The sequence below is a fragment of the Lithobates pipiens genome, unplaced genomic scaffold, assembly GCF_037356315.1.
Source record: "Lithobates pipiens isolate NorthernLeopardFrog02 unplaced genomic scaffold, aLitPip1_a1.2 Scaffold_23, whole genome shotgun sequence".
NCBI lineage: Eukaryota > Metazoa > Chordata > Amphibia > Anura > Ranidae > Lithobates > Lithobates pipiens.
Window position 1 is genome coordinate 153,840,229 of NW_027507785.1, and position 25,318 is coordinate 153,865,546.

Genomic DNA, 25,318 nt, shown 5'->3' on the forward strand with positions numbered 1-25,318 from the left:
GGACTACTATGCATCGCATAGTAGCTCATTATGTGTCACTTACCTGACACAGGAGCCAGCGAAGTCGCCGCTGTCCCCTGTAGTCCGCCGCATCCATGTTGCTTGTGGCGTCTCGCAGCTCCGACAAATCACAGCGGCGCAACCGCGATGACGTCACTCCCGCGCATGCGCACGGGAGTCGCGTCTCGCAGCTCCGCCGCTGCCATACGGCGAAGCCGCGATGACGTCACTCCCGCGCATGCGCACGGGAGTCGACAAATTAGGCAAATCCATTCTTGGATTTGCCGCATTTACTGCGCCTGCGCGCCGCTGTCTACGGCGCATGCGCCGTAGACAGCGGTGCCCATTTTCGGGCAAATATCTCCTAAACCATATAGGTTTAGGAGATATTGCTTGGACCTACAGGTAAGCCTTAATCTAGGCTTACCTATAGGTCCAAGTTGTTTGGAAGGGTTTACTTCCTCTTTAAACCCCCTTCCTTCCCAGACCAATTTTCAGCTTTCAGTGCTCTCTCACTTTGAATGACAATTACTCAGTCATGCTACACTGTAACCAAATGAATTTTTTATCATTTTGTTCACACAAATAGAGCTTTCTTTTGGTGGTATTTATTCACCACTTCATTTATTATTTTTTGTAATATAAGCGAAAAAATAGCAAATTTTTTGAAAAAAAAACAAAATTTTCTACTTTCTCTTTTAAAAGAAACCAAAAAAAAATCTAATTTTGGCGAAAATTTAGGCCAAAATGTATTCTACTACATGTCTTTGGTAAAAAAAAATCCTGATAAGTGTATGATCATTGGTTTGTGTGAAAGTTATAGAGCCTACAAGCCATGCTATGCATAATTGAAAATGTATCAATCCTAATGCACTGATGGCCTATCTCAGTTCTTGAGGCCCTAAAATGTCAGGACAGTACAATAACCCCCCAAATGACCCCTTTTTGGAAAGAAGACAGTCTGCGGTAATTGGTAAGAGGCGTAGTGAATTTTTTGAAGTTGCAATTTTTTCCCCACAATGCTTTGGAAAATTAAGAAATATATACATATATTTTTTTTCTTCACTAAATTATCATATTTACAAGTTATTTCTCACACATGGTGCAGGCATAATTGCAATTACACCAAAATACATTCTGCTATTCGTCCTGAGTATGGAGATACCCCATGTGTCAGACTTTTCCACAGCCTGGCCACATACAGAGGCCCAACATCCATGTAGCACCATCAGGCGTTCTAAAGGCATAAATTAACACATTTCAACACATGAAACACATTTCATTTCCTGAGTACCTATTACATTTTTGAAGGCCCTGGAGCACCAGGACAATGGAATTACCCACAAAGTGACCCCATTTTGGAAAGAAAACAACCCAATGTATATTCTGTGAGGCATAATGAGTCTTTTGAACATATAATTTCTTTCCACAAGTTTTTGGAAAACGTGGAAAGAAAATAAAAACCTATTTTTTTTTCACAAAGTTGTCAATTTAGAAGATCTAACACATAACATGTACATAGCCAAAATGACACCCCAAAATACATTCTGCTACTCGTCCTGAGTATGGCGATACCCCATGTGTCAGACTTTTCCACAGCCTGGCCGCATACAGAAGCCCAACATACAAGTACCACCTTCAGGCTTCTAACATATAGCATGTACACACCAAGAATTACACACCAAAATACATTCTGCTGAGCAAAGGGTAAAAAAAAGGCTCACCTGTGGTTTTAGCAGGCAGGGACACCGTTCCAGAGCAGTCAAAGCATTTTCTAGACAGCCAAAGGAAATGTCCAGGAATTGTCCAGGCAGCAGACAGATATGGAAAATTATGAACATGGTTCAGTACAGTCCAAGGTTTAGCAGGCAGTTCAGGCATAGGCATGTCCAGTTTAGGTGGCAGGCACAGGCATGGCCAGTTCAGGTGGCAGGCAAAGGCAGGGCCAGTTCAGATGGCAGCAGGCGGCACTTTGTACATTGGGCCTTGGTCAGGTAAGACCCGAGGACAGGGGTAGAGGCTTCTTCCCACCCAAATCTCTACGAAGCCTCCGAGTCTCCAGACCCTAATCCGAGAAAACGAAAAACCTGGAGAAAAAGGTTTTCTCCACTCGGAAAACTTTTTCTGGAGCCCCTCACATGTGAGACCCCTGTGCTGTACAGTGGCAGGGCAAATGATCAGTTCAGGAGGCAGGCAAAAAGCATGGTCATTTAACAGGCCGAGGTCAATTCACGTTGAAGGCAGAAATATGTTTGGCAGAGGCATAGTCATTTAACAATCCGGGTCATACACAGAAATGGCAGAAAGTGGAAACTGGAAACAAATCATCTTCACTTTACTAATAGTTTAGCGAAGTATGATAGCTTCGATAGCAAGTTCCAATGCAGAGGCCTGGCTGGGAGGGACAGTCTGGACAGTAGTATCGGGTGTCACGGCGAATTCCTCTACTTGTACACACACGGCATTTTTGGGGGGGTTTGCGACCTGTTTGGGTAGGAGGGAGGATGTCGGGAAAGTGCCTTTCATGGAGTCTGGCTACTGCATCAGACCGAATTAGTTGAGTGGGTTGGCCATGGGGATAGACAAGGGCTGTGATGACATCTTCTTGGAATCTTAGATAGGTCAGGGAACTTTGGGTGCTCTTAGAAAAAAATAATATAAGAATTGAACCAGTTGCATCAAATAAACGGCGACTTTCTTGTACCAAAACAGTGATCTCCTGGTGGCCAAGTAGGGCTGCATCATCTGGTCATTCATATCCACCCCCCCCCCATGTATAAGTTATACTCGTGGATACATTTTGGCTTCTGGATGGGGCCTTTTCTTTGCAGTTCCACCAAGGTGTCATTGTGTATTGTGGAAAGGATGTAGACATCTTTTTTTTATCTCTCCACTTCACCGCTAGTACCTCGTCAGTCCGCATACTGGCCATTTCACCCTGTTTTAATTTCTTGGTGACCAATATCTGTGGGAAGACTTTGCGGTTGGTCCGTGCTGTCCCACAGGCCACAGTCTGCTTTAGGTATAGATGGCGGAAAAGTGGGAGACTTGTGTAGAAATTGTCTACATATAGGTGGTAACCTTTCCCAAGCAATGGTTGGATCAGCTGCCAGACAATTTTGCCACTTGTTCCCATGTAGGTAGGGCATCCAGGGGGGTTTAGCTGTCGGTCTTTTCCCTCATAAACTATGAAGTCATATGTGTAACCCGTGGCCCTGTCACACGCCTTATAAAATTTTACCCCACGTCTGGCTCTTTTACTGGGCATGTATTGTTGTATTCCAAGTCGCCCAGTGAAGTGTAATAGGTATTCATCCACACAAATATTTTTATCAGGGGTAAACATCTGTTTGAAACTGGCGGAAAAAAAATTGATTAGGGGCCGAATTTTGAATAATTTATCATAACTGGGATGATTTCGAGGGAGGCATTGGGCATTGTTATTGAAATGTAAAAATCTCATGATCATCTCATAACGGTTTCTGGGCATAATTGATGAATAGACCGGCATGTGGTGGATAGGTTGGGTAGACCAGTAGGAATGGACTTCATTTTTTTTTGTTAGCCCCATGTTGAGGGTTAGGCCAAGGAAAATTTTAAATTCTTCCACGGTGAGGGGTTTCCAAAAAAAAGGACGGGCATAGGAAGAACTGGGATTGTTGGCTATATGTTGGCTGGCATATAGATTACATTGCTCCACAATGTCGGTTGGGAGATCATTGGTAAAAAATAAATGAAAATAATAAAGTGGGGTTACATTTTCCGTCTGTATCTGAGGGCCTGGCTGGGATGTAAAAAGGGGAATAACAGGTTCTACTGAAGTATCGGGCAGCCATGTTGGATACAGCAGAACATCTGGAAAGCTAGTATGGGCACTGCCTCGTTGATGGGATGCTTCGTTGCTAGTATATGGCCTATCTTCAAGGAAGGTTGCAGAACTGCTGGTGGATGCCTGCCTATCCCGGAGTGCTGTGCTGCTGGTGGATGCCTGCATATCATCCTGGAGTGGTGCGCTGCTGTTTGATGTCTGCGCCTGCTCATTTCTCCCGTTTCTCCTTGTTAGGATTCTATCTTCCTCGGTTTCAATCTCGGAGCCACTGCTTTCCACTGGCTCATAATCGCTATCCGAGTCTGACGGAGAGAGTTCCCCGCTACTCTCGTCCGACATACTCTGGAGCATCTGGAAAGCCTCCTCTGCGCTGTACGACCTTTTAGTCATGTTGACGGGCAGATGTCAGATGGCGGGCGTCAGATGTGCCTGATGGCGGGCGTCAGATGCGCCTGGTGATGGCGGGAGTCAGATGCGCCTGGTGATGGCGGGAGTCAGATGCGCCTGGTGATGGCGGGAGTCAGATGCGCCTGGTGATGGCGGGAGTCAGATGCGCCTGGTGATGGCGGGAGTCAGATGCGCCTGGTGATGGCGGGAGTCAGATGCGCCTGGTGATGGCGGGAGTCAGATGCGCCTGGTGATGGCGGGAGTCAGGTGCGCCTGGTGATGGCGGGAGTCAGGTGCGCCTGGTGATGGCGGGAGTCAGGTGCGCCTGGTGATGGCGGGAGTCAGGTGCGCCTGGTGATGGCGGGAGTCAGGTGCGCCTGGTGATGGCGGGAGTCAGGTGCGCCTGGTGATGGCGGGAGTCAGGTGCGCCTGGTGATGGCGGGAGTCAGGTGCGCCTGGTGATGGCGGGGCAGGTGCGCCTGGTGATGGCGGGGCAGGTGCGCCTGGTGATGGCGGGGCAGGTGCGCCTGGTGATGGCGGGCAGGTGCGCCTGGTGATGGCGGGCAGGTGCGCCTGGTGATGGCGGGTCAGATGCGCCTGGTGATGGCGGGTCAGATGCGCCTGGTGATGGCGGGTCAGATGCGCCTGGTGATGGCGGGTCAGATGCGCCTGGTGATGGCGGGCAGGTGCGCCTGGTGATGGCGGGTGGCTGATGTGTCAGATGGCGGGCTGATGTGCCAGGTGTTTTTGGGGACACTGTGTTTTTGGGGACACTGTGTTTTGGGGGACACTAGCTGGGAGATCAGTGGGTAAACAGCAGACAAACAGCTAGAAAACTCACTGATCTTCCCGGCTGAAGCAAAGATTTCTCTTCCTCTCCTCACTGACAGGTTCTGTGTGAGGAGAGGAAGAGATGAGAGCAGTTACAACTGCTCTCTATTTACATTACATGACGACTGATTGGACACAGTCCTCATGTGATCAGGAGGGCCAATCACATGGCCTTCCTGTTGTATTTTTCTCTCCGGTCTCCGGGGGTCTCAGGCAGATCGGGATCGCGCCGCTGCGCAGGCACGTGGCGGCGCGATCACCGGTTATCTGCCGCCCATCCCCCTTTGTTTACTTACGATGGCTGTGATTAGACACAGCCATCGTGCGGATCAGGAGGGCAAATTACATTGCCCTCCTGCCGACCCCAGATGCGGCGTGTGCGGGGGACACGCGCGCATCGGGATTGCGCAGCTGCGCGGGAGCGCGCCCGCGGGATCCCGCTTCTTTGACAGGACGTTCGGGAACGTCCTGTCAGGAGTAGAGAGCTCCCACCCAGACGTTTATATGCAGTGGCCGGGTGGGAAGTGGATATATATATATATATATATTAGAGGTCGACTGATATGAGTTTTTCTCTGGCCGATACCGATATTTAGAAATCGCCGATATATGATGCCGATTTTTTTGGGCCGATATGTTAGGCCGATTATTTATTTATTTTTCCCCCTTCATCTCATAAAATCTAACAGACACTGGGGCATTTTTCAGGCGCTTTAAAATAGCGTCTGTAAAGTGCCTGCAAAATGGCTCCCCTGCAGTCTGTGTGGAAGCCCCGAGTGCTTTCACACTGAGGAGATGTGCTGGCAGGACGTTAAAAAAAGTCCTGCAAGCAGCATCTTTCGAGTGGCGTATACCGCTCCTCCACCACTCCTGCCCATTGAAATGAATGGGCACCGCTGCCGAAGCACCTGCAATGCGATTTGGCAGCGGCGCTTCACGGGCACATTTAACCCCTTCCTGGGCTGCTAGCTGGATTATAAGTGCCCCACTAAAATGATGGTAAAGCGCCGCTAAAACTGGCAGCGTTTTACCGTCAACGCCTGCTCGCTCCAGTGTGAAAGCAGCCTTAAGTAATACAGAAAATTTCTTACATTTATTAAACAAAACAAACATCCAAACAGTTCACTTGTATGTATAATTTAGAATGAAATATATATATATATATTACACAAAAACAGGTAATCAAAACTTTTGGATGAAAAAAAAATGGGCTAACTTTACTGTTTTTTTTTTTAAATCTGTGTATTTTTTCCAAAAAAAATTTAGTTTGAAAGACCGCTGCGCAAATACCGTGTGACATAAAATATTGCAACAACCGCTATTTTATTCCCTAGGATCTCTGCTAAAAAAATATACATAAGTTTTGGGGGTTCTAAGTGAATTTCTAGCAGAAAATACAGGATTTTTATTTGTAAGCATCAAGTGTCAAAAAAGATTTAGTCTTTAAATGGTTAAACTGAGAACTCTACACACTGAGATTCATTCATTCAAGTGTAAACATTGTATCTTTTTGATCTTTTCTTGGCAGACTGCCCAGAGAGGAGACCAGTAGCTTCACTCAAGTCTCCAGGCAACTTACACTGACTTCTATTACTGAAGTCATTTGCAAGTCGCGCTGAATATATCAGCCTTTTTTAACAGCACAATCGGCCGATGCCGATAAATTAAAAAATGCCAAATATCGGCGACCTCGGCGACAGCAACTGTGCGCTGATCAGCTTACTTTACTACAGCTCAAACGAATGTAGTGTCTGCTTGGGGACGGGCATGTAACCCCATCCCATGACTAATGGCAGTAGTGTAAGACGCATCAAGATAACTTACTACTGTATGAATTTTGAAATTAAAGTGAAACAGTATCCTTGTTCTCCAATACCAAACTATATGCATCCAGTACCTAATGGTCCTGTAATTCATTTTTTAACAAATGATTTCTTTATTGTGTATTTTCTGCTGAATCATTCTCCGCCCTACAGCCAATCGAGTACACACCCCTTGTATGTGGGCAGCTGAAGGGCAGGGAATACCTCAGCCATAAATAATTGGCCCAGTACAACTCGCTGGCAGACTTGCTCATGTGGGTTAGGATTAGGATCTGAACAAGCTCACCCTTTGTTGACATAGGCCATGGATATATTGTTGTTCAACTCAATAGAGTGTGGACAGAGTGTCCAACAGGCCAGCATTTGTCATCAGGATTTTCCAGAACACAGGAAGAAAGAATTGAAGGAGGAAGAAAGAATTTCCCAATATCAGTATGATATTCTGAACTTACCAAGACAGGGACATCTCGGGTCCTTGGTGACAAATCAGCTTGACCAGAAACAATGGTTTTCCCATGACAGAATGTCACTCTGCAGGTTTCTGGAATTAAACTGGGGAAACAAATTGCTTTGAAGAAAGCCACCGTCAGACCCAGGACTCTTACAAAGAAGCAAAGACAGATGGCTCCTTGATTTGAGTGAACAATCCTGAGACTGAAGAGTCTGAAGCTTCTTCTGAGCAAGGAAGACTCAGGTCTAGCATGTGTGCAGTACCCGTCTCAGATACCCTAAGCAATAAGTCAGTGTCATCGATGACTTCTAAAGGTTTAGGATGCAACTGAACTGCTTCAGCATCTGATCAGTCATGGAGACGTTGTCCTCCAGAGCCAAAGAAGTTGTCCAGGTAGACTAGCACCAGAATGCCCATAGAGTGCAGGAGAGTCCAGACTGGGGCTAATGCCGCGTACACATGATTGGAATTCTCATCGGAAAAGCCTTGGATGGTTTTTCCGACAGCCGAAATTCTGCCAGCAAAAGTCCGATGGAGCCTACACATGGTCGCATTTTCCGATGAAAAGCTCTCATCGGTCTTTAGCTGGCCGAATTTCCGATTGTGTGTATGCGGCATCAGACTTTGGTGAACAGCTGTGGTGGCAAAGGAAGGTGGAATGTAAAGGCAAAAAACTGGTAATGGAGGGGTACTTCTGCAAACTACAGAGAACACTGGTGTGCCAGAACAACGAGTATACCTAAATATGCCTGGAGAAAGGATCCATTTGCTGGCCATAAGAAAATTAGCCTTGATAAAGGGTATGCAGAGGATAAATCTTCAAGTGATTAGGTCCCTTAAAGTTTTTGGAGTTACATTGGCACTGAGGGAATCTCTGTATTTAGAAAAAAAAATGTTGGCTGACCTTACAGACAAGTACAAGACTAATAAGGGGAAGATATTACCCTGTGAAGGAGGAAACACACTCACTTGCATTACCCCCACTGTGGTAAGGTAGGGAACAACAAAGTCTCAGTTCTTTTCCATTCTCCTTCTCTTTTGGGGATTTGAATTTTCATCAAGTCCAGTACTGATCCTTTGATCAATTAGTTCTGCAAATTTTTAGTTGAAATCTGGTTAAGGCGAGCTTAATCCCTTATTCGTTTCTTCCTTGGGTGACAATTTCATGTCCACATGGTTTGCTTTGTCATTCCAAATGTAGTTGTCAGATCTCTGTATCGATTGTTCCCTACCTTACCGCAGTGGGGGTAATGCAGGCGAGTGCGTTTCCTTCTTCACAAGGCAAGATCCTCCTTTATTAGTCTTGTACTTGTCTGTCAGGTCAGCCAACAAGACTTTTTGCCAACTACAGAGATTCACTCTGTGTCAGTGAACTCCGGAAACCTTGAAGGACCTAATCACTTGAAGATTTATCCTCTGCATACCCCTTAAGGCTAATTTTCCTATGGCTTGCACATGGATCCTTTCTACAAGTTCCAATTGGTAAATTAAATGCTTGGCCGAGTGGGAACTGCAAAACAAAACACTGCCTTTTTTTGGTAAAAGGTATTTAGGGAATTCCCTGACACGAGGGAAGGCATATCCAGCAGTATAGTAGGAAGGGTGTAATTCCAGAGCACGTGGAAGGGTAAGGCTGTCACAGAAAAATAAATATTAGAAACAGATCCCTGTTGATGCAACAAGGGAATAGGACTTGAATTATGCAAGTGCAGCTGAAGAGAACAGAACAAAATACTCTGCAACAGAGAGGAAAGTGGAATAGCACATTGCATACCACTCTCAAGGATAAATTACTACCAAAAAGGTAGGAATTAGCGATCCCTGAAAGCAGGGAACGTGCACAAGAGTGCAGGAATGGTAGCAGCACTTCCTCAACCCCCAAACTGTGACCAAAATGAATAAAGATTTTATGTATAAATATATCTATCTATAAATGGAATTTACAGTGCTAACATAAAAAAAAAATTGCTCCAGTATTAGTGACCATCAGTATAATCTTGCCCTCAAGAAGTCCACAAAAGTGCCAAACAAACTCTGTGCTCACTGCATCAAGGGCTGTACGGTTACAAAACAGTATTGTGGTCCCACGTGCCCCTTGTAAGAAAACAAAGCTCACCAGATGCTCTCCATCCAATCTGACAGAGTTTGAGCTATTTTGCAAAGAAGAATGGGCAAAAATTTCGCTCTAGTATTTCAGAACTGCTGAAGACTTACCCATGCGAAACAGTGGCAGCGAAAGGTGGATCTACAGAGTATTAACTCAAGGGGCTGATTACAAATGCACGCCACACTTTTCAGACATTTGTAAAAAATTTAGAAAACCATTTACCATTTTCCTTCCACTTAACGATTATGTGCCACTTTGTGTTGGTTATCACATAAAAACACAAGAAAATGAATGTTTGGTTGTAACATGACAGATTTTTATAATGTGCATCTCCTAGAACCTTATCATAATTACCAAGTATAACTAAATTTTCCCCCAGGAGGAGGCAAGAGGTAGCATGAAAGGTGGGGACACCCTGCTTTTGAATGCATAAACTCTAACAGATCTTCCCCCCAGGGACAAATCTAGAGGAGGTACCAGGCTTCTCTACCTGATCTAAGCACCCCACACCTCCCCTCGCCCTCCCCCTTTCATCACCCCCATCACCCCACTTTGATGTGACAATACCAAGTTAAAAAAAAAAAACACATTAGCAGTAATTTAGGGGCAAGATCTAGGGAGCGTTACCTCTCCCCAGTTCTACCCTTACCATCCCCTCACTATACTCCCTAGCCCAACCCCTTTATCCCTCCCTCTCATGATTTCCCAGCTGAGCAGCCAGCTCAGAGAAGGAACGACTGAGGCACTAGAGGAATTTTGTAGCCCAAGATTATTTTGTGCGACATTGTCCACGGTGGATTACTTCGCACAGACATTTCACTGCCTATGTTAACCATTCACGATGCACTACACAATATTGCAACAGGGTAGCATCGCGACCCCATTCGTTTGAAAAGCATGTGCTTGGCTGTGGTATTGACTAGCAAAGGTGACCTGCTGTGTAAATTATGCTGTGCTGTACTAACATGGCTATTGACTATGTTAACTTGCGACTCAATGGTCAGGGGGGAGGTAAAACTGATGCACAGTCTCCTATTTTTTTACTGTCCTGTGTATACAAGGCCTAAATGAGCTGTATGAAAACCTTTAGAAATATACATCAAAATAAAAATACGTCTGCATAATGTCTTCTTCCCTATGATCTGTATAGTAAAATGACACTTGACCAAATATGTGCCCAGTTAAAATATTTTCTGATGGGCTAGTAATGCATACAAAGTCACCAGTGCCAAAAAACATACCTGTACCTAAATAATGTATAAACAGGACACACATAAGATTTATTACAGTAAGCATATTTAGTATCATCATTTGATTGCAGTAACACAAAATACATGTGGCAGCAAAGATTTTTACTGTAGGTAGATCATATACAGTTTTGTGTACCTTTAACCACTTGCCGACCGCCTAACGCCGATGTACGTCGGCAGAATGGCACGGGCAGGCATAAGCACGTACATGTACGTGATTTGCCTCCCGCGGGTCGGGGGCCCGATCGGGCCCCCGCCCGGTGCCTGCGGCGGTCGGTTTTCGTTCGGGAGCGATCCCGGACGAGGGGACGGCCATTCATTCATGGCCACCCCCTCGCGATCGCTCCCGACGAATAGAAATCCCCGGTGACATCACTTCCTCTCCTGTAATGTAAACACAGGAGAGGAAGTGATGTATTCTCTCCTCCGTGTCGGTATTTTTCGTTCCGACACGGAGGAGAGCGGATCAGTGAGTTGCACCAACACATCCCACACACAGTAGAACATGCCAGGCACACTCACACCCCCCCTTTACCCCCCGATCACCCCCCCAATTACCCCTGCCCCCCAGTCACAGTGACACCAATGTCATTTTTTTTTTTTTTTTTTTTTTTTTTGCATTGGTGTCATTTGTGACTGTAATAACTGTTAGGGCAGTTAGAGTTAGCCCCCTTTAGTTCTAATGTACCCCCCTAACCCCCCCAATAAAGGTTTAACCCCGTGATCACCCCCCGTCGCCAGTGTCACTAAGGCTGGGTTCACATTGCAGCGGTTTATGAGAACGAATGTGATTCGCACCGCACTGCAGTGCAAATCACATCCGATCTCTGTGCGATTCGAGTTCAGCCATTCGCCGCACCCGCCGCACCCGCCACACCCGCCGCACCCGCCGCAAATTCGCACGGGACCCTTTTTTTGGCCCGCAGCAGAATCGGATCGCATGGGTGTTCACACCATGCGATCCGAGTTTGCAGATCGCACTGCGATATGCGAACTGATCTGGGGGTGTCAGTAACATTTCACTGACACTCCCAGCAGTTCGCATAGGGCAGTGTGAACTGCCGCCGGGAGGCATGCGATGCGGGAACCCGCCGCGGATTCGCGGCGTTTCCGCATCGCTCCAGTGTGAACCCAGCCTAATAAGCGATCATTTTTCTGATCGCCGTATTAGTGTCCCAGGTGACGCTAGTTAGGCAGGTAGGTATTTAGGTTCGCCGCAGCTTTTTATAGCGCCAGGGACCCCCATATACTACCGCATAAAGCCCCCTGATTGCCCCCTAGTTAACCCTTTCACCAGTGATCACCATATAACTGTTACAGGTGACGCTGGTTGGTTAGTTATTTTTTTATAGTTTCAGGGCACCCGCCATTTATTACCTAATAAAGGTTTAACCCCCTGATCACCCGGCGGGTGTCATTTGTGACTAATAACTGTTAGGGCAGTTAGGGTTAGCCCCCTTTAGTTCTAAGGTGCCCCCCTAACCCCCCCAATAAAGGTTTAACCCCGTGATCACCCCCCGTCGCCAGTGTCACTAAGGCTGGGTTCAGATTGCAGCGGTTTGAGAACGGATGTGATTCGCACTGCAGTGCAAATCACATCCGATCTCTGTGCGATTCGAGTTCAGCCATTCGCCGCACCCGCCACACCCGCCGCACCCGCCGCAAATTCGCACGGGACCCTTTTTTTGGCCCGCAGCAGAATCGGATCGCATGGGTGTTCACACCATGCGATCCGAGTTTGCAGATCGCACTGCGATATGCGAACTGATCTGGGGGTGTCAGTAACATTTCACTGACACTCCCAGCAGTTCGCATAGGGCAGTGTGAACTGCCGCCGGGAGGCATGCGATGCGGGAACCCGCCGCGCATTCGTGGCGTTCCCGCATCGCTCCAGTGTGAACCCAGCCTAATAAGCGATCGTTTTTCTGATCGCTGTATTAGTGTCACAGGTGACGCTAGTTAGGCAAGTAGGTATTTAGGTTCGCCGCAGCTTTTTATAGCGCCAGGGACCCCCATATACTACCGCATAAAGCCCCCTGATTGCCCCCTAGTTAACCCTTTCACCAGTGATCACCATATAACTGTTACAGGTGACGCTGGTTGGTTAGTTATTTTTTTATAGTTTCAGGGCACCCGCCATTTATTACCTAGTCTCACTAGTGTACCCCTAAATTTAGGGGTGTCTACTTTCCAAAATGGGGTCATTTGGGGGGGGTTTGTGCCATCTTGGCATTTTATGGCCTTCAAAACTGTAACGCCCTTAGAAAGCCTGAAGGCGGTGCTTGGTTTTCGGGGCCCCGTACGCGGCTAGGCTCCCAAAAAGTCCCACATATGTGGTATCCCCGTACTCAGGAGAAGCAGCAGAATTTATTTTGGGGTGTCATTTCACATATGCCCATGGCATGCGTGAGCAATATATCATTTAGTGACAACTTTGTGAAAAAAAAAAAAAAAAAAAAAAAGTTTGTAATTTTCCCGCAACTTGTGGCAAAATATAAAATATTCCATGGACTCAACATGCCTCTCAGCAAATAGCTTGGGGTGTCTACTTTCTAAAATGGGGTCATTTGTGGGGGTTTTGTGCCATCTTGGCATTTTATGGCCTTCAAAACTGTAATAGGTAGTGAGGAGTGAAGTCAAATATTTACGCCCTTAGAAAGCCTGAAGGCGGTGCTTGGTTTTCGGGGCCCCGTACGCGGCTAGGCTCCCAAAAAGTCCCACATATGTGGTATCCCCGTACTCAGGAGAAGCAGCAGAATTTATTTTGGGGTGTCATTTCACATATGCCCATGGCATGTGTGAGCAATATATCATTTAGTGACAACTTTGTGAAAAAAAAAAAAAAAAAAAAAAGTTTGTAATTTTCCCGCAACTTGTGGCAAAATATAAAATATTCCATGAACTCAACATGCCTCTCAGCAAATAGCTTGGGGTGTCTACTTTCTAAAATGGGGTCATTTGTGGGGGTTTTGTGCCATCTTGGCATTTTATGGCCTTCAAAACTGTAATAGGTAGTGAGAAGTGAACTCAAAAATTTACGCCCTTAGAAAGCCTGAAGGCGGTGCTTGGTTTTCGGGGCCCCGTACGCGGCTAGGCTCCCAAAAAGTCCCACATATGTGGTATCCCCGTACTCAGGAGAAGCAGCAGAATTTATTTTGGGGTGTCATTTCACATACGCCCATAGCATGTGTGAGCAATATATCATTTAGTGACAACTTTGTGTAAAAAAAAAAAAAAAATTTTTTTTTGTCATTATTCAATCGCTTGAGGCAAAAAAATAAAATATTCAATGGGCTCAACATGCCTCTTATCAATTTCCTTAGGGGGTCTACTTTCCAAAATGGGGTCATTTGGGGGGGTTTTGTACTGCCCTGCCATTTTAGCACCTCAAGAAATGAGATAGGCAGTCGTAAACTAAAAGCTGCGTAAATTCCAGAAAACGTACCTTAGTTTGTAGATGTGACAACTTTTGCGCAAACCAATAAATATACAATTATTGACTTTTTTTTTACCAAAGACATGTGGCTGAATACATTTTGGCCTAAATGTATGACTAAAATTGAGTTTATTGGATTTTTCTAATAACAAAAAGTAGAAAATATCATTTTTTTTCAAAATTTGCGGTCTTTTTACGTTTATATCGCAAAAAATAAAAATCGCAGAGGCAATCAAATACCATCAAAAGAAAGCTCTATTTGTGGGAAGAAAAGGACGCAAATTTTGTTTGGGTACAACATTGCATGACCGCGCAATTACCAGTTAAAGCAGCGCAGTGCCAAAGTGTAAAAAGACCTCTGGTCATTTACCAGCAAAATGGTCCGGTCTGAAAGTGGTTAAAATAGAACTAAAGACAACATTTTTTTTTTTTCCATTTTGGATAGATTTAATTTCTACTAAAGAACAACGCCTGTCAGTCTTTTATTTTTCATCTGTTTCATTTCAGAGTTCTCCCTTCACTTCCTGTTCCATAACTAAAACAGGAAGTGTGAAGAAATCCTTCCAAAGTGATAGGTTGTTACCAGAACTATTGTCCCAAATGGAAGTGTTCCTATTCTGGTGACGACCTGAAACAAATAGGCCCCATAACAGATGAACATGATGAAGCGAGTCACAAATGACAGGGAAAATGCAAATGTATTAAATAATTTCTTCTCTTCAGGTTTTACAAATGGAAAAGACAGGTTTGCCATTTGTAACATTCACAAGTTCTTAGAGAACTTAGTTCAGTTATAGCCAAGCCACTACGTCTAATGTTTAGGTACACCTAACTAGTCTGTAATGGTACCAATAGATTGGTGTAGAGCAAATGTGATACCAATTTACAAAAAAAAAAAAAAAAAAACACATTGAGATGTAAATCATGATTGAGATGTATATCATGAAACTACAAACAAGTCAATCTAATATCAATAGTATGTAAAGTATTTCAGGAAATGGTGAGAGATTCTGTACAGAAATGTTTCTGTGATAGTATCATATGTGATAGTATCAAGTGATAGTATCATAAGTGAGAACCAGCATCGGTTTATAAAAGGCCCTTCTCGTCAGACCAACCTGTTATTGTTCTATAAGAAAGTAAGCAAGACATTGGATGGTGGCAGTCTAATGGATATGGTTTATATAGATTTTGCTAAGGCATTTGATATCGGATCTCAAACATTTATTCTATAAAATTAGATCTGTTGAAATTGATCAAACTGTAGGTACATGGATGAGAAACTAGTTACCTAAACCGGTCCAAAAGTAGTGATACATTTCTCATTTTCTGAATGATCTAAAAATGTGAGTGGTGTGCCCCAGAGAGCTGTTTTGGGGTCAATGCTGTTCAATTTGTTAATTAATGACAGAGATTCCAAATTATGCAAGGAAATCACTTCTGCATAGAACGTAGCATCATTGCAGAAAGGCTTTAACCACTTCCATACCAGGCTATTTTGGCACTCCTCAACTACATGTAAAAATCTTTTTTTTTTTTACTAGGAAATTATTCAGAACCCCCAAACATTATATATGTTTTTTAGCAGACACCCAAAAGATAGGGTTGCCACCTCATCCCTTTAAACCTTAACACATATGAATACACAGGTTTTGAGGCAAATGTCATGTAGATAAGGCACCAAGTGCATTTAATTACCATCTTAATCAGCCACAGAACCTGTGTAATTAATATGTGTTTGGGTTCAAAGGGATGAGGTGGCAACCCTACCTAGAGAAAAAAATGGCGGTCTTCGCAACTTTTTATGTTACACGGTATTTGCGCAAAAAAATTTCAAACGCTTCTTTTTGGGGAAAAAAAAAAAAGTTTCATGAATTAAATAACAAAACAGTAAAGTTAGCACAATTTTTTTCTATAATGTGAAAGCTGATGTTACGCTGAGGAGTAAATAGATACCAAACATGTCACATTTTACAAGTGCGCTCACTCGTGGAATGGCACCAAACTTTGGTACTTTAAAATTTCCATAGGCGATGATTTAATTATTATTTTTTACATTTTACCAGTTTAGAGCTACAGAGGAGGTCTAGTGCTAGAATTGTTGCTCTTGCGCTAACGCATGTGGCAATATTTCACATGTGTGGTTTGAAAAGCGTTTAAATATGTGAAGCGTTTACAGTGACTTATGTGTGCATTCGCTTCTGTGCACAAGCACACGAGGATGGGGCACTTTAAAAAAAAATTATTTTTTGTACTCAGTTAAATCCTTTTCTCTGTAATTCACCGACCGACACAGCTCCTCTCTGTAACTAAATGGGTTGTATAGCCTGCCATTAAGAGAACTAGGCAAAATTGTTACATAATACACAGAACTTTTAATCCCGCCCCAGGGGGGGGCGGACCCTGTGCTATCAACCCTCCTCACTGCTCCCAGCAGCTTCAGTATGTCAACAAGCAGTATAATGTAGAGAAAAGGAGGGGTGGGTGCTGTGTCGGTCGGTGAATTACAGAGAAAAGGATTTTATGGAGAGTACAAAAAATCCTATTTTCTCTTATATTCACCGACCGACACAGCTCCTCTATGTAGCTAAATGGGACATCCCCAAGCAGTGCCAAACGAGGGGTGGGAAAAAACAGCATAACAAATTCATCCACCATGGCAAGTGGGAACTAGTGAAACTAAACCCACAAAAAAAAACAACAGCAGTGTGTGGAAAAACTCCACCAAATAACCGGGCATGCTCAACAGGAGTGATCCCCAAGACCGCAACATTGCGGAAGTAATGTAACAGTGCATTAACAAAAACAGTACTGCGTTTTTATCGAAAAACCAGGAAAAAACTCAATTGCAACTACACGGCCGCCTGCAAAACTTTGCAGCCAAAACAAGCATCAGCCGATGCACTGGCGTCTACCTTGTAGAACTTGGTAAACGTATGGACAGACGACCAGGTCACCGCCTTACACACCTGAGCGACAGACGCTTGGTGTCGGAAGGCCCAAGACGCTCCGATTGCTCTTGTAGAGTGGGCCATGACAGGAAAGGGGGGCATCTGCCCCTTCAAGGACTACAATCTGTCTGATCCACCTGGAAATGGTGGCCGACGAGACCGCCATGCCTTTCTTAGGACCAGCCACCAAAACAAACAGTGAGTCTGACTTCCGAAAGGGAGCTGTGGCAGACAAGTACACCCTCAGAGCCCTAACCACATCGAGAGCGTGAAAGGGCCACCTCCTTGGGGTGTTTCAGCTTAGGACACAATGATAGTAATACAATGGCCTCATTGATATGAAAAACCGAAACCACCTTTGGTAGAAAGGACGGTTGCGGACGCAAGACCACCTTATCCCTGTGGATGACCAGATAAGGCGACTTGCAGGACAAGGCTGCCAATTCCGAAACCCTCCTGGCCGATGTGATGGCCACTAGAAAGACCACCTTCTGTGAAAGGGTCAACAGGGGAATCTCCCTGATATTCTCAAACGGCGGCTTCTGAAGCGCCGACAGCACCAGGTTCAAATCCCATGGAGGTAATGGAGGGCGTACCGGAGGGACTACATGTCGTACCCCCTGAACAAAGGTACTCGCTAATGAGTGAGACGCCAGGGGTTGCTGAAAAAAGACAGCCAGGGCTGAAATTTTCCCCTTAATGGTGCTCAATGCCAATTTCTGGTCCACCCCATGCTGAAGAAACAGCAGGCTCCTCGATATAGAAAAGGAGCGCGGGTGCCACCCTTTCTCCTCACACATGGAGATGTAGGCCTTCCAGATACGATGATATATCTTCCGTGAAGATTTCCACGCCCTCAGCACAGTTGGAATGACCCAGTCCGACAGAACCCAGTTCCTCAGCACCTGGCTCTCAATAGCCATGCCGTTAAAGCCAGCGATGGTAAAGCAGGATGAAAGATTGGACCTTGAGATAGGAGGTCCTCCCGCAGTGGCAGTCGCCAGGGAGCGTCTGCCACCAGACGCACCAGGTCTGCATACCAGGGCCACTGAGACCAATCTGGGGCAACCAGGATTACTGGAATCCCCTTCCACTCTGTGAAGTAGACGTGGCAACAGTTTTAGTGGAGGAAAGGCGTAGATTAGCTGGTACTGATCCCACGGAGCCACCAGCGCATCTGACACGTCTGCACACGGATCTCTCATCCTAGACACGAATCTCGGCACCTTCCAATTGCGAAAGAGGAGCGACAATCACTTGCGGTTCATTAGTAACTTGACCGCAGACCTGAGAGTCAGCAATTTGTCCGAGGGGAGAAAAACCCTTGCTTCCCTGGAGTCCAATAGTAAACCCAGGTACTCCAGATGCTGAGTTGGTACGACCACCAACTTCTTTAGGTTCAACTGCCACCCAAATTCTTGCAGGGTCTGCATGGTGATCGGCACATCCTCCTCTAATTCTGAAGCAGAAGATGCTCTCAGGAGTAGATTGTCTAGGTAACCCACGATCGCGATCCCGCGCTGCCTCAGCAATGCCAACACTGGAGCCAGTACTTTGGTAAAGACTCGGGAGGCTGATGCCAGGCCAAAAGGAAGAGCCAGAAACTGGTAGTGGGCTTCCCCTACTGACAAACGCAGACATTTTTGATGTCGAAGGCAAATGGGTATGTGCAGGTAAGCATCCTGGATGTCCAAGAATGGCAGGAAGTCCCCTTGATGGAGTGCAGCGACAACTGAGCGAACTGATTCTATTCTGAACCTCTGCACCTTTACAAAGTGATTGTGGGCTTTTAAGTTCAAGATTGTGGTTCCATAGAAGGAAGGGGTATGTCCAAACAGATTTGAGTAGAACCTCTGGAAGCCTTCCGATTCCTGAACCGGTACAATCACCCCCTGATTCAGCAAGTCCCTTACCGGCCCTAACAGGGCCTCCCGGCGAACCGGGGACACGGGTATGCTGGAGGAGAAGAATCTGTTTGGTGGCCAAGAGAGAAACTCTATCTTGTAGCCTGTGGAAATCAGATCGCAGACCCATTGGTCAGATAACCGGGAGGTCCACCGGGCTGCAAACTCCGGAAGACGACCCCCCATCCGATAAGTGGGTGGGGGGCAAACCTTCATGCGGTAACACTTTTGTTTGCAGGCTTGTTAGGCTTGTGGTTCCAGGGACACTTCTGATTGTCCGTGGGTGTCCTGTCGGGCTGGGGGCGTTTTGCCGAAGCACCGGGTGGACGAAAAAGCCTATTGGGAGCGGAAAAAGAGGGCCCTTGCCTGCGACGAGGCTCCTTGGCCTTCCTGGCCAATAATGCCATCCAGCGAGACACCAAAGAGCCGCTCACCAAGAAAGGGAAGATGCGTCAGGGCTTTCTTGGATGCCTGGTCAGCAGACCAGCATTTCAGCCAAATTAGGCACCTCAGCACCACAGCTGACACTGAAGCCTTGGATAACAGAGGGAGAGTATCCCGGGCCGCGTCACAAACGTACTTAAGGCCTTGCACTAGTTGGTCTGCTAGTTCCACGCAGACAGGGGAGGCGTTCTGCTCTCCCAATTCGCAGTGCAAAAGTTTTGCCCACTCAGTCAGTGTCTGCGACACCAGTGCATATGCCAGTACAGGTCGCACGGCTGACCCCACAACCGTAAATAAGAAACGAGCCACCGCCTCGGCCCTCCTACCCGCGGGATCCTTGAATGCAGGAGTCCCCTCAACCGGGATCGTGGTTACTTTATTTAACCTGGATACTGGGTGGGGTCCACGACCGGAGGAGCCGACCACATTTTGAGAAGGCTGTCCTCAAAGGGGTAACGCACCGCCAAATTTTTGGGGACTGAAAAGGTCCGTTGCGGGCGACCCCATTCCCTGTAGATGAATTTGTCAAAATAAGTCAAATATGGGAACACCTTAGGTGAACGTGCTGGCTTGTGGGACCCAAAAGGGACCGTTACATCAGCAGAGGGATCCGCTGGCCCATGAATATTCAGAGTATCATGCATAGCTGTGATGAGTGCTCCAACAAACGCATTGTCGCGCCCGGACGGGGAATCATTCTCACCTTCCGAATGGTCCTGGTCAGCCACGTCTGATAGGTCAGAGCAGGGGTCGCCATCCGCAGCAGGGCCCGAGTCTGCATCAGAGCTCTCCTCAGAGGACAGGGGGGCAGGAGCCTCATGTGCACCTTTCCTTCCACATGCCGCCTCTATCTTAGCAGCAAAGGAGTCAAGGACCGCTGTCAGGGTGTCCATGCGCACAGCGCTATCCGCAGGTGATCCAGTTGCTATAGCTTGGAACACCAGTTTCTGAAGCCATGCTGCCCCTAGCCTGTCTGCCACCCACAAGGGGACTTAGGACAGTGAAGGTCCCACCTTCCTGCTGCCGCCGCATGGGGGGGTACTTAGAGCGCTAGACTCACCACCCTGGGGCATTCTGTGAATGCCACTAGCAGTGCCTGTAGTCCCTAGGAGGTTCCCAGTTGCAGAGAGGAGAAAACTGTCAACAGCAGCTGCTTATGAAACGTTCTGCAGAGCTAGTTTCAGCATTCAGCAAGGAGCCATCCAGCGTCCTGTACACACAGTGGACACAGGAAACAGCAAGTGAGAGCACATGTAATGCTGCCACAAGAAAACTACAGCAAAAAAGAGCACTCAGGCTTCAAGAAAATGGCCGCCAATGTAACTAAAAAGGAGATCCTAAAGAAGATGGCTGCTGAAGCTCACCAGGGGAATAAGGCTTTCCCACATCCAAGATGGCCGCTGGAAAGCGCCATGCGGTGACAGAACAAAACTAGAAATGTGCTGCCTGCCTACAGCCAGAACAACCTCCACAAACACTTTTGGGACCCCCCAGACCGGGACCAGGACCAACGCCAGCCACACAGAGCCCCCACAGGTGAGAAACCAGTGAACACACACACACACACACACACACACTGCCCGCAGCGCATGCAGCCACCCCCCTCAGAGGGGGGAAGGAGGGGAAATAGGGACTTGGGAGAGAAGATAGGGAGGTGAGGTGGCCCCCGAATCGACCCCCCCAGGGAATGCCCAGCTGCTCACCCCACCGAGGCAGGGAGAGCCGTATTTACCAGGATCTTTCATCTTGCACAAAAAACATCAAACCTGCAAAAATATGGACAGAGGGCCCGCAGGTCATTGTCCTTACTAGGCAAAATAAAAACTGAAGCTGCCCTGGGGAAGGATTAAAAGTTCTGTGTATTGTGTAACAATTTTGCCTAGTTCTCCTAATGGCAGGCTATACAACCCATTTAGTTACAGAGAGGAGCTGTGTCGGTCGGTGAATATAAAAGAGAAATATATTTTATTACACTTTTTTTTATTTATACATTGTCTCTTTAACCACTTGACCACTGGGCACTTAAACACCCTTAATAACCAGACCAATTTTCAGCTTTCGGTGCTCTCGCATTTTGAATGACAATTACTCAGTCATGCAACACTGGACCTATATGAAATTTTTGTCCTTTTTTCACACAAATAGAGCTTTCTTTTGGTGGTATTTAATCACCGCTGGGTTTTTTATTTTTTGTGCTATAAAAGAAAAAATACCGAAAATTCTGTAAAAAAATGAATTTTTCTTTGTTTCTGTTAGAAAATTTAGCAGATTAGTAATTTTTTCTTCATAAATTTTGGCCAAAATTTATACCACTACATATCTTTGGTAAAAATAAGTACAAATTGGTGGATATTATTTGGTCTTTGTGAAAGTTATAGAGTCCACAAGCTATGGTGCCAATATCTGAAAATTGATCACACCTGAAGTACTGACGGCCTATTTCAATTCTTGAGACCCTAACATGCCAGAAAAGTACAAATACCCCCCAAATGACCCCTTTTTGGAAAGAAGACATTCCAAGGTATTTAGTAAGAGGCATGATGAGTTTTTTGAAGTTGTCATTTTTTCCCACAATTCTTTGCAAAATCAAGATTTTTTACTTTTTTTATTTTTTTTCACAAAATTGTCATTATCAGGTTATTTCTCACACACAGCATATGCATACCACAAATTACACCCCACAACACATTCTGCTATTACTCCCGAGTATGGCGATACCACATGTGTGAGACTTTTACACAGTGTGGCCACATACAGAGGCCCAACATGCATGGAGCGCCATCAGGTGTTCTGGAGCACCCAGGACAATTCTGACATTTCTCTCCTACATGTAAAAATCATCATTTATTTGCTAGAAAATTACATAGAACTCCAAAACATTATATATGTTTTTTTAGCAAACACCCTGGAGAATACAATGGTGGTCTTTGCAACTTTTTATCTCGCACGGTATTTGCGCAGTAATTTTTCGAATGCTTTTTTTTGGAAAAAAAACAGTTTTGTGCTTAAAAAAAAAAAAAAACACAGTAAAGTTAGCCCAATTTTTGCATAATGTGAAAGATGAAGTTACGCTGAGTAAATAGATACCTAATATGTCACTCTTCAAAATTGCACACGCTCGTGGAATGGCGCCAAACGTCGCTACTTAAAAATCCCCATAGGCGACGATTTAAATTTTTTTTACTGGTTATATGTTTTGAGTTACAGAGGAGGTCTAGGGCTAGAATTATTGCTCTCGCTCTAACGTTCGCAGCGATACCTCACATGTGTGGTTTGAACACCGTTTTCATATGTGGGCGGGACTTACGTATGCGTTCGCTTCTGCATGCGAGCACATGGGGACAGGGGCGCTTTAAAAAAAAACATTTTTTTTTATTGTTCATTTTACTTTATTTATTTTAGTTTGACATTTTTTTCCCCAAAGATAATTTTTTTCATCACTTTTATTCCTATTACAAGGAATGTAAACATCCCTTGTAATAGGAATATGGTATGACAGGTCCTCTTTACAGTGAGATGTGGGGTCAATAAGACCCCGCATCTCACCTCTAAGCTGGGAAGCCTGAAAAAAAAAAAAGATTCTGGCTTTGATCGTATTAGCGATTCGGTAGAAGCACCGGAGGGCGGAGGGCGGCGGGGGGGGGGTGTCTATGGCTGGGTATTGCAGGGTATCACCGACTATGGCTGGGTATCTCAGAGTATGGCTGGGTATCTCAGAGTATGGCGTTGCAGAGTACTGCGTTGCAGAGCATTGCAGGGTATTGGCGAGTGTTGCAGAGCATTGCAGAGTGTTGCAGGGTATTGGCGGGTGTTGCAGAGCATTGCAGAGTGTTGCAGGGTATTGGCGGGTGTTGCAGAGTGTTGCTGAGTGTGGAGGCGTGTTGCAGGGTGTTGCAGAGCGTTGCAGAGCGTTGCGGAGCGTTGCAGGGCGTTGCGGAGCGTTGCAGGGCGTTGCGGAGTGTTGCAGGGCGTTGCGGAGTGTTGCAGGGCGTTGCGGAGTGTTGCAGGGCGTTGCGGAGTGTTGCAGGGCGTTGCGGAGTGTTGCAGGGCATTGCGGAGTGTTGCAGGGCATTGCGGAGTGTTGCAGGGCATTGCAGAGTGTTGCAGGGCATTGCAGAGTGTTGCAGGGCATTGCAGAGTGTTGCAGGGCATTGCAGAGTGTTGCAGGGCATTGCAGAGTAATGCAGAGTAATGGCAGGGTATTGCAGAGTAATGCAGAGTAATGGCAGGGTATTGCAGAGTAATGCAGGGAATCGAGGGGTTAATTTTCGGTGAGCAGCGATGTGGGCACTGCAGATGCAGCCCACATCGCTGCTGACACCGATCTCTTCCCCCTCCGCTGTACCGATCCGTACAGAGAGGGGGAGGGAGGAACCGGCGTCATAACATGACGCCGGCTTGTTTACAAGTGATCACTCCGTCATTTGACGGAGCGATCACGTGGTAAACGGCCGCGATGAGCGGCCGTTTACCGTGATTCGTGATGCGCCGGGTCCACTGGACCCAGCGGTCACGGATGGTCTCGTGTGCGCGCCCCAGGGGGCGCGCGAGAGCAGAATTCTGGGAGGCCTCTCAGAGTTAAACAACCGCCCTGAAGCCGTTAATCGGCAATGGGCGGTTGTTAAGTGGTTAAAAAAAAAAATTTTTTATCACTTTTATTCCTAATATAAAGAATGTAAACCTCCCTTGTAATAGGAATGGTGCGTGACAGGTCCTCTTTATGGAGAGATGTGGGGTCTATAAGACCCCACATCTCTCCTCCAGGCTGGAAAGCTTCTGATCAAAAAAATAAAAAATGAATGACCCCATGCTTTTCAGCCGAGATTGTGGCTTTGTTTACAACCGTGGCCCAAATGTGACATCATAGCGTTGTGCCTGGGCCTCCGATAGTCATAGAGATCACTGGCGGAAATCGCTATGCTCTTCAGCCAGCGGCAGCAGATTCTTTCTCTGGGTCCCTGAAGGCGCGAGAGAGCCTGGGGAAGCACCGGAGGACGGTGAGAGGGGGGATGTCCCCTCCCGTTGTCTGTAATGGCACATACACACGATCAGACTATCCGGCAGATTTAGTCTGGCGGACAAACCGCCGTAAAGTCCGCCGGACTGTCCGAACGAGCGGACCTGCCCACACACATGCCTTTTCCGGCGGACTAGGTCCGCTGGATTATCCGCCGTACTTTTGAAATGAACGGACTTGCCCACACATGCACATGGAGGAAAGCCCGTTCATTTTGAGCGTGGCTCCAGGTAGCCGGGACTAGCGAAGGAAGCGTCGCTGGCCCCGTCACCTGATATGGAGTTAAAGGGAAAGCTCTACGCCAAAAAAATGGCATGGGGGTCCCCCCTAGGTCCATATCAGACCCTTATTCGAGCGCGCTACCCAGCCGGTCAGGAAATGGGGGTGGGGAGGAGCGAGCGCCCCCCCCCCTCCTGAGCCGTACCAGGCCGCATGCCCTCAACATGGGGGGGTGCTTTGGGGAGGGGGGACAGCATGGCCCCCCACCCCAAAGCACCTTGTCCCCATGTTGAGGACAAGCGCCTCTTCCCAACAACCCTGGCTGTTGGTTGTCGGGTCTGCAGGCGGGGGGCTTATCGGAATCCGGGAGCCCCCTTTAAAGGGGGCCCCCGGATACCGGCCCACCACCACCCTCTTCAGGGGTCTTGTCCCCCTCCTCGGTTATTCTTGCTGGGCCTCTGCACCTTCTTCTAGCTCTTTTACAAGCGGTGGCCCGGTCTTCTATCACCGCTGCCGCCGCTGTCTTCGTCATCGCCGCCTTCTGTTCTTCTCTTCTTGAGCTGTTGCCTCGTGCGGCGGGCGGCGACTTATGATGTCACAGTCCCAGAGGAGTTAATTTTCAAAAGGAAATCATTCCCAAAAGCAGTGATTTCACAAGGAGTTGTTGTA

The 25,318-nt window shown here is 46.6% G+C and overlaps 1 protein-coding gene across 2 annotated transcripts in view; it reads right to left on the minus strand.

Moving 5' to 3' along the window:
• Positions 1-25,318, minus strand: part of IFT56 (intraflagellar transport 56) — an 872,526-nt gene that overhangs the window by 643,249 nt on the left and 203,959 nt on the right. The gene's annotated exons all lie outside the window — the stretch shown is intronic.